Source organism: Saccostrea cucullata, unplaced genomic scaffold (assembly GCF_032062105.1).
Source record: "Saccostrea cucullata isolate Sc308-1 unplaced genomic scaffold, CSIRO_AGI_Scuc_v1 ctg628, whole genome shotgun sequence".
NCBI lineage: Eukaryota > Metazoa > Mollusca > Bivalvia > Ostreida > Ostreidae > Saccostrea > Saccostrea cuccullata.
In genome coordinates this window covers 241,541-250,899 of record NW_026927928.1, presented here as the reverse complement: position 1 = coordinate 250,899, position 9,359 = coordinate 241,541, and the positions used below count along the sequence as shown (strand labels likewise).

The following is a 9,359-nucleotide window of genomic DNA, read 5'->3' as shown; positions in this document are numbered from 1 at the left end:
TACAAATAAATATTAAATGCAAAGATCAACCCTAATCTTTTAGATATAGGTGCGAGAATAACACTTATCAGTCGAAAAATGTGTTAAAACTATAAGCTAGATATCTTGGATGGGTGCAGAACTAACCCAAATCAGTCCAATAGTGTGCGAGGACTTACCATAAAATCTCTCGGTGAAACACATTGATGTTCAAGAACTAACCCTTATCAGTCGAATAGTCTACAAGGACTAGCCCTAATAGCTCAGGTAGGCGAAAACAATAAGCAATATCAGTAAAAATGTATGTGAGACGAATACGGAATCAGTGGATTTTGAATGCAGGACAACGTCATGACGTCGGACTATTATGACGTCATAAACATTGACTGTTCCTCCGCACCAACGGACTTTGGCGTGTCAGACCATCGCACTTTAGCGTCGCGCGTCTCATAGGAAACGAGCCATCGGACTTTCGCGTGACCATCGGACTTTGGCGTCCGTAAAGACAGCGAGCCATCGGGGTTTGGCGCAGACCATCGGGGTTTGGCGAGACCATCGGACTTGGCGTGACCATCGGACCTTGGAGTCTTACATATATATATATATATATATATATATATATATATATATATATATATATATATATATATATATATGTAGTTATGTACATGTATATTGTTTGTAATGAAAGATTTGTGTTATGGTGGTGTATATATTTTCTTAACTTGTCTTAGAGATACTTATTTCAAATGAAAGGAGGGATAGGGTTGGGTGCTTAAAATGAGATAAACATTCCAATGGGAAATTTGTGTCTCCATTCACACATTGTCTCATAGAACTTTCTGTTCAACAATATACTATAGGATTAATTTTTCATTTAAAAAGTAACCCTCCCCCTTAAAACCAAATTAAACAGAAAAGTTGATTTTTATAAATGAGGGAATTGTGTTTAATTGTCAGTGGAAATTATAAGGGCAAGTAATCTATAATCATGCAGAATAAATTCTTCATCAGGATTTTTTTTTGAAAAGTTTACTTTTTTTGCATGTGATGTAATTTAGTATTAATACATCGACAATGTCAAGTATTACCTGAATCATAGCTCACTGAAGATAAAGGTATTTCTGACTAAAGTTTATTATCTGTTAATCTAACATTTACACATTCTTTCGAACTCTTTAGGTGAGAAAATTTATTTTTGAGCTCCTCATGAAGTTTTGTTTTGTACGTTATAATTTAGTCATTCTTTGTAATGTATTGCTACTTTATTTAAAAAAAAATATGTGAATGTTGTTGCTAAGGGGGCATTTTTAGTACAACTGTAGTATATTTTAAATATAGTGTTGTGTTATGTGGGAATAAATGTATTTTTGTATTGCAATTTTGTAACAAAAATTACAAAATGAATGGTAATAGAGTAGAAAGCTATAGGTGTGAAAATTACTTTGCAGATTGGACATCTGTAGTATTGCAGTGCTTGCATGCTTGGTTATAAACATTAATTTTGTTGCATATTTAATGTATAGTAATGATTAAAACATATATATGTAATATAAATGTAAATTGTAAACTAGAATAAGTGATTAACTTTTTTTGAGCCTGATTCATTGTTATGTAGAATATTTTGAATAGTTTATTGTATTATGTAAATTTTCTGAATGTTTCATCATTGATTCATATTATCTTTTTAGTCTTTGATATCTCACTTATTGACCAGTGTCACTTAATTTGTATGATATCACATGTACTTAGGGAATTACTGTATAGTTTTGAGTTTTATGATGTGATCAATCTATTTGCTCACATTTACATGTTTATGGCATTTGTTAGACTAATGGAGAAATCTTATACTCCTAAAATTTTCAAATTTGTAGAAATACTGATTGTTGTCTTGGAGTTGCTTCTTAAAAGTTCTTGCCAATTCTGATCATGAAAATCCAAATTAGAATTAGGCCCATATCTCTCCTTTTTAGCTCACCTGAGCCGAAGGCTCAAGTGAGCTTTTCTGATCACATTTTGTCCGTCGTCCGTCCGTCTGTCTGTCCGTCTGTCCGTCTGTCTGTCCGTCTGTCCGTCTGTAAACTTTTCACATTTTCGACTTCTTCTCAAGAACCACTGGGCCAATTTTGACCAAACTTGGTACAAAGCATCCTTGGGTGAAGGGGAATTTAAATTGTTAAAATGAAGGGACATATCCCCTCGCAAGGGGAGATAATCAAGAAAAGACAAAAATAGGGTTGGGTCATTAAAAAATCTTCTTCTCAAGAACCACTGGGCCAGTAAAGCTGAAACTTATGTGGAAGCATCCTGGGGTAGTGTAGATTCTAAATTGTTCAAATGATGACCCCCGGGGGAAGGGCGGGGCCACAATGGGGAATCAAAGTTTTACATAGAAATATAAAGGAAAAATCTTTGAAAATCTTCTTCTCAAGAACCACTGGGCCAGAAAAGCTGAATCTTATGTGGAAGCATCCTGGTATAGTGTAGATTCAAAATTGTTCAAATGATGACCCCCGGGGGAAGGGTGGGGCCACAATGGGGAATCAAAGTTTTATAAAGAAATATATAGGAAAAATCTTTGAAAATCTTCTTCTCAAGAACCACTGGGCCAGAAAAGCTGAAACTCATGTGGAAGCATCCTGGTGTAGTGTAGATTCTAAATTGTTCAAATCATGACCCCCGGGGGAAGGGTGGGGCCACAATGGGGAATCAAAGTTTTACATAGAAATATATAGGAAAAATCTTTGAAAATCTACTTCTCAAGAACCACTAGGCCAGAAAAGCTGAAACTTATGTTGAAGCATCCTGGTATAATGTAGATTCTAAATTATTCAAATAATGACACCCAGGGGAAGGGTGGGGCCACAATAGGGAATCAAAGTTTTATATAGAAATATATAGGAAAAATCTTTGAAAATCTTCTTCTCAAGAACCACCGGGCCAGAAAAGCTGAAACTTAGGTGGAAGCATCCTGGTGTAGTGTAGATTCTAAATTGTTCAAATCATGCCCCCCGGGGGAAGGGTGAGGCCACAATAGGGAATCAAAGTTTTATATAGAAATATATAGGAAAAATCTTTGAAAATCTTCTTCTCAAGAACCACCGGGCCAGAAAAGCTGAAACTTACGTGGAAGCATCCTGGTGTAGTGTAGATTCTAAATTGTTCAAATGATGACCCCCGGGGGAAGGGCGGGGCCACAATGGGGTATCAAAGTTTTACATAGAAATATATAGGAAAAATCTTTGAAAATCTTCTTCTCAAGAACCACTGGGCCAGAAAAGCTGAAACTTATGTGGAAGCATCCTGGTATAATGTAGATTCTAAATTGTTCAAATAATGACCCCCGGGGGAAGGGCGGGGCCACAATGGGGAATCAAAGTTTTATAAAGAAATATATAGGAAAAATCTTTGAAAAACTTCTTCTCAAGAACCACTGGGCCAGAAAAGCTGAAACTTATGTGGAAGCATCCTGGTATAATGTAGATTCTAATTGTTCAAATAATGACCCCCGGGGGAAGGGCGGGGCCACAATGGGGAATCAAAGTTTTATAAAGAAATATATAGGAAAAATCTTTGAAAATCTTCTTCTCAAGAACCACTGGGCCAGAAAAGCTGAAACTTATGTGGAAGCATCCTGGTGTAGTGTAGATTCTAAATTGTTCAAATCATGACCCCCGGGGGAAGGGCGGGGCCACAATGGGGAATCAAAGTTTTACATAGAAATATATAGGAAAAATCTTTGAAAATCTACTTCTCAAGAACCACTGGGCCAGAAAAGCTGAAACTTATGTTGAAGCATCCTGGTATAATGTAGATTCTAAATTATGCAAATAATGACCCCGGGGGGAAGGGTGGGGCCACAATAGGGAATCAAAGTTTTATATAGAAATATATAGGAAAAATCTTTGAAAATCTTCTTCTCAAGAACCACCGGGCCAGAAAAGCTGAAACTTGCGTGGAAGCATCCTGGTGTAGTGTAGATTCTAAATTGTTCAAATGATGACCCCCGGGGGAAGGGCGGGGCCACAATGGGGTATCAAAGTTTTACATAGAAATATAAAGGAAAAATCTTTGAAAATCTTCTTCTCAAGAACCACTGGGCCAGAAAAGCTGAAACTTATGTGGAAGCATCCTGGTATAATGTAGATTCTAAATTGTTCAAATAATGACCCCCGGGGGAAGGGCGGGCCACAATGGGGAATCAAAGTTTTATATAGAAATATATAGGAAAAATCTTTGAAAATCTTCTTCTCAAGAACCACTGGGCCAGAAAAAGTGAAGCTTATGTAGAAGCATTCTGGGGTAGTGTAGATTCTAAATTATAGGAATCATGACCCCCGGGGGAAGGGCAGGGCCATTATAGGGAATCAAAGTTTTACATAGAAATATATAGGAAAAATCTTTGAAAATCTTCTTCTCAGGAACCACTGGGCCAAAAAAGCTGAAACATATGTGCCCATGGAAGGATCATGGGGTAGTGTAGATTTCAAAATGTCTAAATTATGATCAGTGGGGTAGGGTGGGGATGCATTATGTATAACAAGGGGGAAATCTGGTAAAGAACAAAATGGTCAAAGCTTCTCAGGTGAGCGATGTGGCCCATGGGCCTCTTGTTTAAATAACTGGAGTTAGAACTCTCACTTTTCATGGAATTCATTGGCACCTCTGCAGCAACGAATTAAGGACATTGGCAAGGCTCCTGGCTTTAGTATAGAAATTTTCAAGAACTTTTGAGCTTGTTTATTGGTACCAAACATGCTTAATTTTGGTTCATTGAAATAACCCACCAAGCCAGCCTTCCTTTTGTGAGGAGTCAATTGTCTGAAACTAACAGTGGCCTGTTTAAAAATTAGATGGTTTGAGGGGAATGAGTTCTAGCAGTGTGCAAACAAAATAATTAATTTTTAATTGATGATACATTTTAAAGGAAGAGAATGGAAGCATTCCATCCCATTGTTGTTCCTTGAGTTAAATGTCTTACCACTCTATCACACTGAATCTTCTTTTTCAATAGTTACTGGGTAAGAAATTATAAGATTTTCTATGAGTTATAAGTTTACATTATATATGCAAACATTTACAATTTATCCAACAAAAAATATGCTCCTGCATACTTTAAGTATATTTAAGGCATAATAATGTTCAAGCTAGGAAATAGATTGCTTAATATTTTATTTGAAGATTAAACAGACTGCAAATTATGGTTCATTTAGAAATCCTGACCCAATGGAATATTATAAGTACAGTTAATGTATCTATGTTAATCATTCTGTTGTTATCTATATTCGAAGTTGTGATGGTTGAACCATGAAATGGATAAACAAAAAATGTCAAACTCCGAATCAGTGTTCAATGTGTCTTGAGACAGGATAAGACACAAAGTGTCCACGTCCAAATTGTAAAAAGAGTGGGTTTCCTGAACATTGATGAAGGTTTTCCCTATTCCTCTCATAATTAGATTGCAGTATATTCTACCTCTTCCATGGTTCTCATTATTGGTAGAATTTCAAGCAACTGCTCATTGCTCGCCTCTTTCAGTTGATTAAGGCAAAGGTTTTTTGATTTTTGGCATGTTAAAAACGTGCCAATCTAAAAAGGTCAGCTAAGATGGCTGTTTTTATGTAGTGATATTACCAGAGTATAGAAACTCTAGAAACATTGTCAATGATTCCTCTGACACGCCTGATACACGGATAATTTAAGGCGCGACAGCCTATTGCGAAAAGACCTCCTCTTCAATCATATTGTTAAAAAAGGACCTTTTTGAGCCTTGCACAAGTTTGTGGACTGGGATTATTTTGTGGCCTATTTTAAAGGCCATGTCACATAGTTTCTCTTGTTGAAATTTGTCCACAATATAATGTCCCAACTGGACAAAGTGCTGATTAGGGACATCGGTAGGATCCAATTCTCTCTTAGAACTTAATGGTAAAGTAATTTAAGCAGTAGAAGAGTTCTTTTCTTGACATTAGAGGGAATCTTATATAGGACACAATCTTTTCTATACATGTATACTGAATTCTATATTCAAAGTCTTGATGATTTATCCATGATATTGCTTAGCAAAAAAATGTCAAACTCTGAATCCGTGGTCAATTTGTTCTGTGACATGATAAGACACAAAGTGTTCACATCCAAATTGAAAAAAAGAGGAGGTTTCCTTAACATTGATGAAGTTTTTCCCTAATTCCTCTTATGATCCTCAAAGTATTCTTCTTTTTCGCTCTCATTATTGGTAGAATTTCGAGCAACTGCTTCTCGCCTCTTTCAGTTGATTAAGGCAAAGGTTTTTTAGCTCACCGGAGCCAAAGGCTCAAGTGAGCTTTTCTGACCAAAATTTGTCTGGCGTTGGCGTGTTTTATTTTCATCTTCTTCTCAAGAACCAATTGGGCAATTTCAACTAAACTTGCCACAAATTATCCCTGGGTAAGAGGATTCAAGTTTGTTCAAATAAAGGGCCCTATTCCAAGGGGAGATAATTATGAATTAGTGAAAAAATAGGAGGTATAGATTTAAGTTTGTTCAAATACCTCCACCCCTTCCCCTGAACCCACTTTTAAACTTTTCAATACTGAATTTCTTTTTGCTTTTACCTAGCTAGTTGCTCAGGTGAGTGATGTGGCCCCTGGGCCTCTTGTTTTATTTTTGGCAGTTTACTTTCACCAGTGTATAAAAACCAAAAATGTTCTTGTTTGAAACAGAGCAATCCACAATCAATCTTAAAGATACTGTGCAATCATTAGATTTTATGGTGGCTCAGTTTTTGTTCAGTTCATTGGGAACTCTTTGTCATGAGTTTATGACTTCAGCAAATTAATAATTTAGGGTTACAAAGTCAAAATTCCTTTTGTAGGAATAAGAAAATACACAAAATTACCCGCTACGTTTCCACAAACCTGTAAAATTTAAGCAATCTGCGAAAATTGTCTCCCATAAATTCATTTGATTCCACAGTACAATGTATACAATCTATCAACAATGTCAAGTCTTGTTTTAAATATAAATTATATTGATTATGTAGTACATTTTGGTGCCTGTACAACTACTTACATATGTATTCCAGTAATTCTACAATTTTCTTAAGAGTATAAATAATTTTCTATATCAGTGTCCATAGTTTCGTCTCTCACTGAGTGTCAATGATTATCCATATTAGGGTTGGTGCAGCTGATTTGTTAATATGTCATTAATATTTGTTAAAAAAATATTTGTATACATTGGACGTATGATTTATTGTGCATATAAAGTTTCTTGCCTCAATTTTATATGCTCTTTATTTTCATTTTGAGCTGTATTGGTCTGAAAGACTAGAAGAGTTTATGTTTTAGTAATGTGTCAGTCATCTGACCTTTCTTGCCGTCTGTTCCCAATTTTTCATTAAGATTACCTGAGCTGAAAGCTCAAGTGAGCTATTCTGATCACCCATCGCCCATCTGTATGTAAACTTTTCACATTTACCCGACCTGTTCCTGCAGCTATAAGAAGGAGTAGGTGGGATGTTGCCCGACTTTTCTCTGCCTAGTGGATAAGGGGGTGGTGTGTCACTTCTTATGCTCAATGACAGAGGGGTGAGGGAGAAGTTCCCAGACTCCTTGGTGTCTACTCTCACTAAAATAGCAGTCATAATTATACCACCGCAAACAAAGTTTAGGGGGGTCGGGGGTATATTGGAATCAGCTTGTCTGTTTGTCTGACGGAATAAGACACAAAGTGTCCACATCCAAATTGAAAAAAGAGGGGTTTTCTTAACATTGATGAATTAAGTTTTTCCCAATTCCTCTCATGATGATATTGCAGTATTCTTCTTCTTCCATAGCTCTCATTATTGGTAGAATTTCAAGCAACTGCTCATTGCTCGCCTCTTTCAGTTGATTAAGGCAAAGGTCTTTAATTTTTTCGACGTGAAAAACGTGCTAATTTCAGAAGGTCAGCAATGACGGCTGTTTTGATGTTGATTGTTCCAGAGTACAAAAACTCGAGAAACATTATCACTGCCTCCTCTGACACACCTTGTGCAAGTATAATTTTAGGGGAGACAGCCTCTTTAGGAAATTTAAACAGGTTGTTAAAATAATAGCTGCAGATCTGTAGCTTTATGGTTTTATATATATGTCTTTGACCATAACACTACAGATCCCGTGATTAAAAAAAGGTGCAATTTATGGCACGATACTTTTTGCACACTTTTAAGGAGAATTTCTCCACTTTCCAGCATCAATCAATTGAATTAACTACCTTTCACTCCCAATATCTAGGCACATTATTTAGCTAAATCTGTATATCTTATCCATCTCTCAACCCTTTATACTCATCTCTACAAGTGATAAACTGAGTGCTTGATTAGAATTATTTGTTAGAATGCTGAAAATTCACTTCAAGCATGTTTATTGCCTGTAGAGACAACTATAAATGCTTGGGAGGTGGATAAAATATACATATTGGCTACAAAATGTGTCTATAATTAGGGAGTGAAAAGTAGTTGATTGACTAATGCTAGAAAATGGAGAAATTCTCCCCAAAAGTTTGCAAAAAATATTTCGCAATAAATTGCACTTTTTTTGCATTACAGGATCTGTAGCGTTATGGTCATATAAAACCATAATGATACAGATCTGCAATTATTAAAATAAGGGCTTTGTCAACTCGTCAAAAGTTTTTGAACTGGAATTATTTTTCACCTATTTTGAATGCCATATTGCATATTTGCTTCTGTTGAAATTTGTCCACTATGTAAGGACTTAACTGGGCAAAATGGTGAACAGATGGATCCAATTCTCTTCCAGAGCGTAATGGAGAAGATTGTGTGGTGTTATATCTGGACTGCTGCCTGGTAACTGGAGGACTGCTGCTCCCATAGCTCCCATAGCTTAAGGGAGGTGGAAGTGGATTACTGCATCTAGACTGGATGCTACAACTTGAAGGAGTGATGCACCCAGATCTTGATGGGGTAGGAGGAGATGGACTATTTTGCTTGAGCAGGTGCTGTGCCCGGATCCTGTTGGGGCAGGAGGAGGCATGCTATCACTTGAACGGATGCTGTGCCCAGATTCTGATTGGACAGGAGGAGGCATGCTATCACTTGAGCAGGTGCTGTGCCTGGATCCTGATGGGGCAGGAGGAGGCATGCTATCACTTGAGCAGGTGCTGTATTTGGATCCTGATGGGGCAGGAGGAGGCGTGCTATCACTTGAGCAGGTGCTGTGCCTGGATCCTGATGGGGCAGGAGGAGGCGTGCTATCACTTGAGCAGGTGCTGTGCCCCGATCGTGTTGGGGCAGGAGGAGGTGTGCTATCACTCAAACGGGTGCTGCACCTGGATCTTGATGGTACAGGAGGAGGCGGCCTTTTGTGTGTAAACTGCATGCTAAGACTTGAGCAGGT

General features: G+C 37.2%; 1 long non-coding RNA gene across 1 annotated transcript; it reads left to right on the top strand.

Annotated features, from left to right (window-relative positions):
- The first annotated feature begins 647 nt into the window (after positions 1 to 647).
- On the top strand, positions 648 to 7,239 carry LOC134275898 (uncharacterized). The gene is made up of 2 exons (XR_009993944.1): positions 648 to 5,532; positions 6,266 to 7,239. It is a non-coding gene; the product is annotated as an uncharacterized LOC134275898 (long non-coding RNA).
- Positions 7,240 to 9,359: the final 2,120 nt, after the last annotated feature.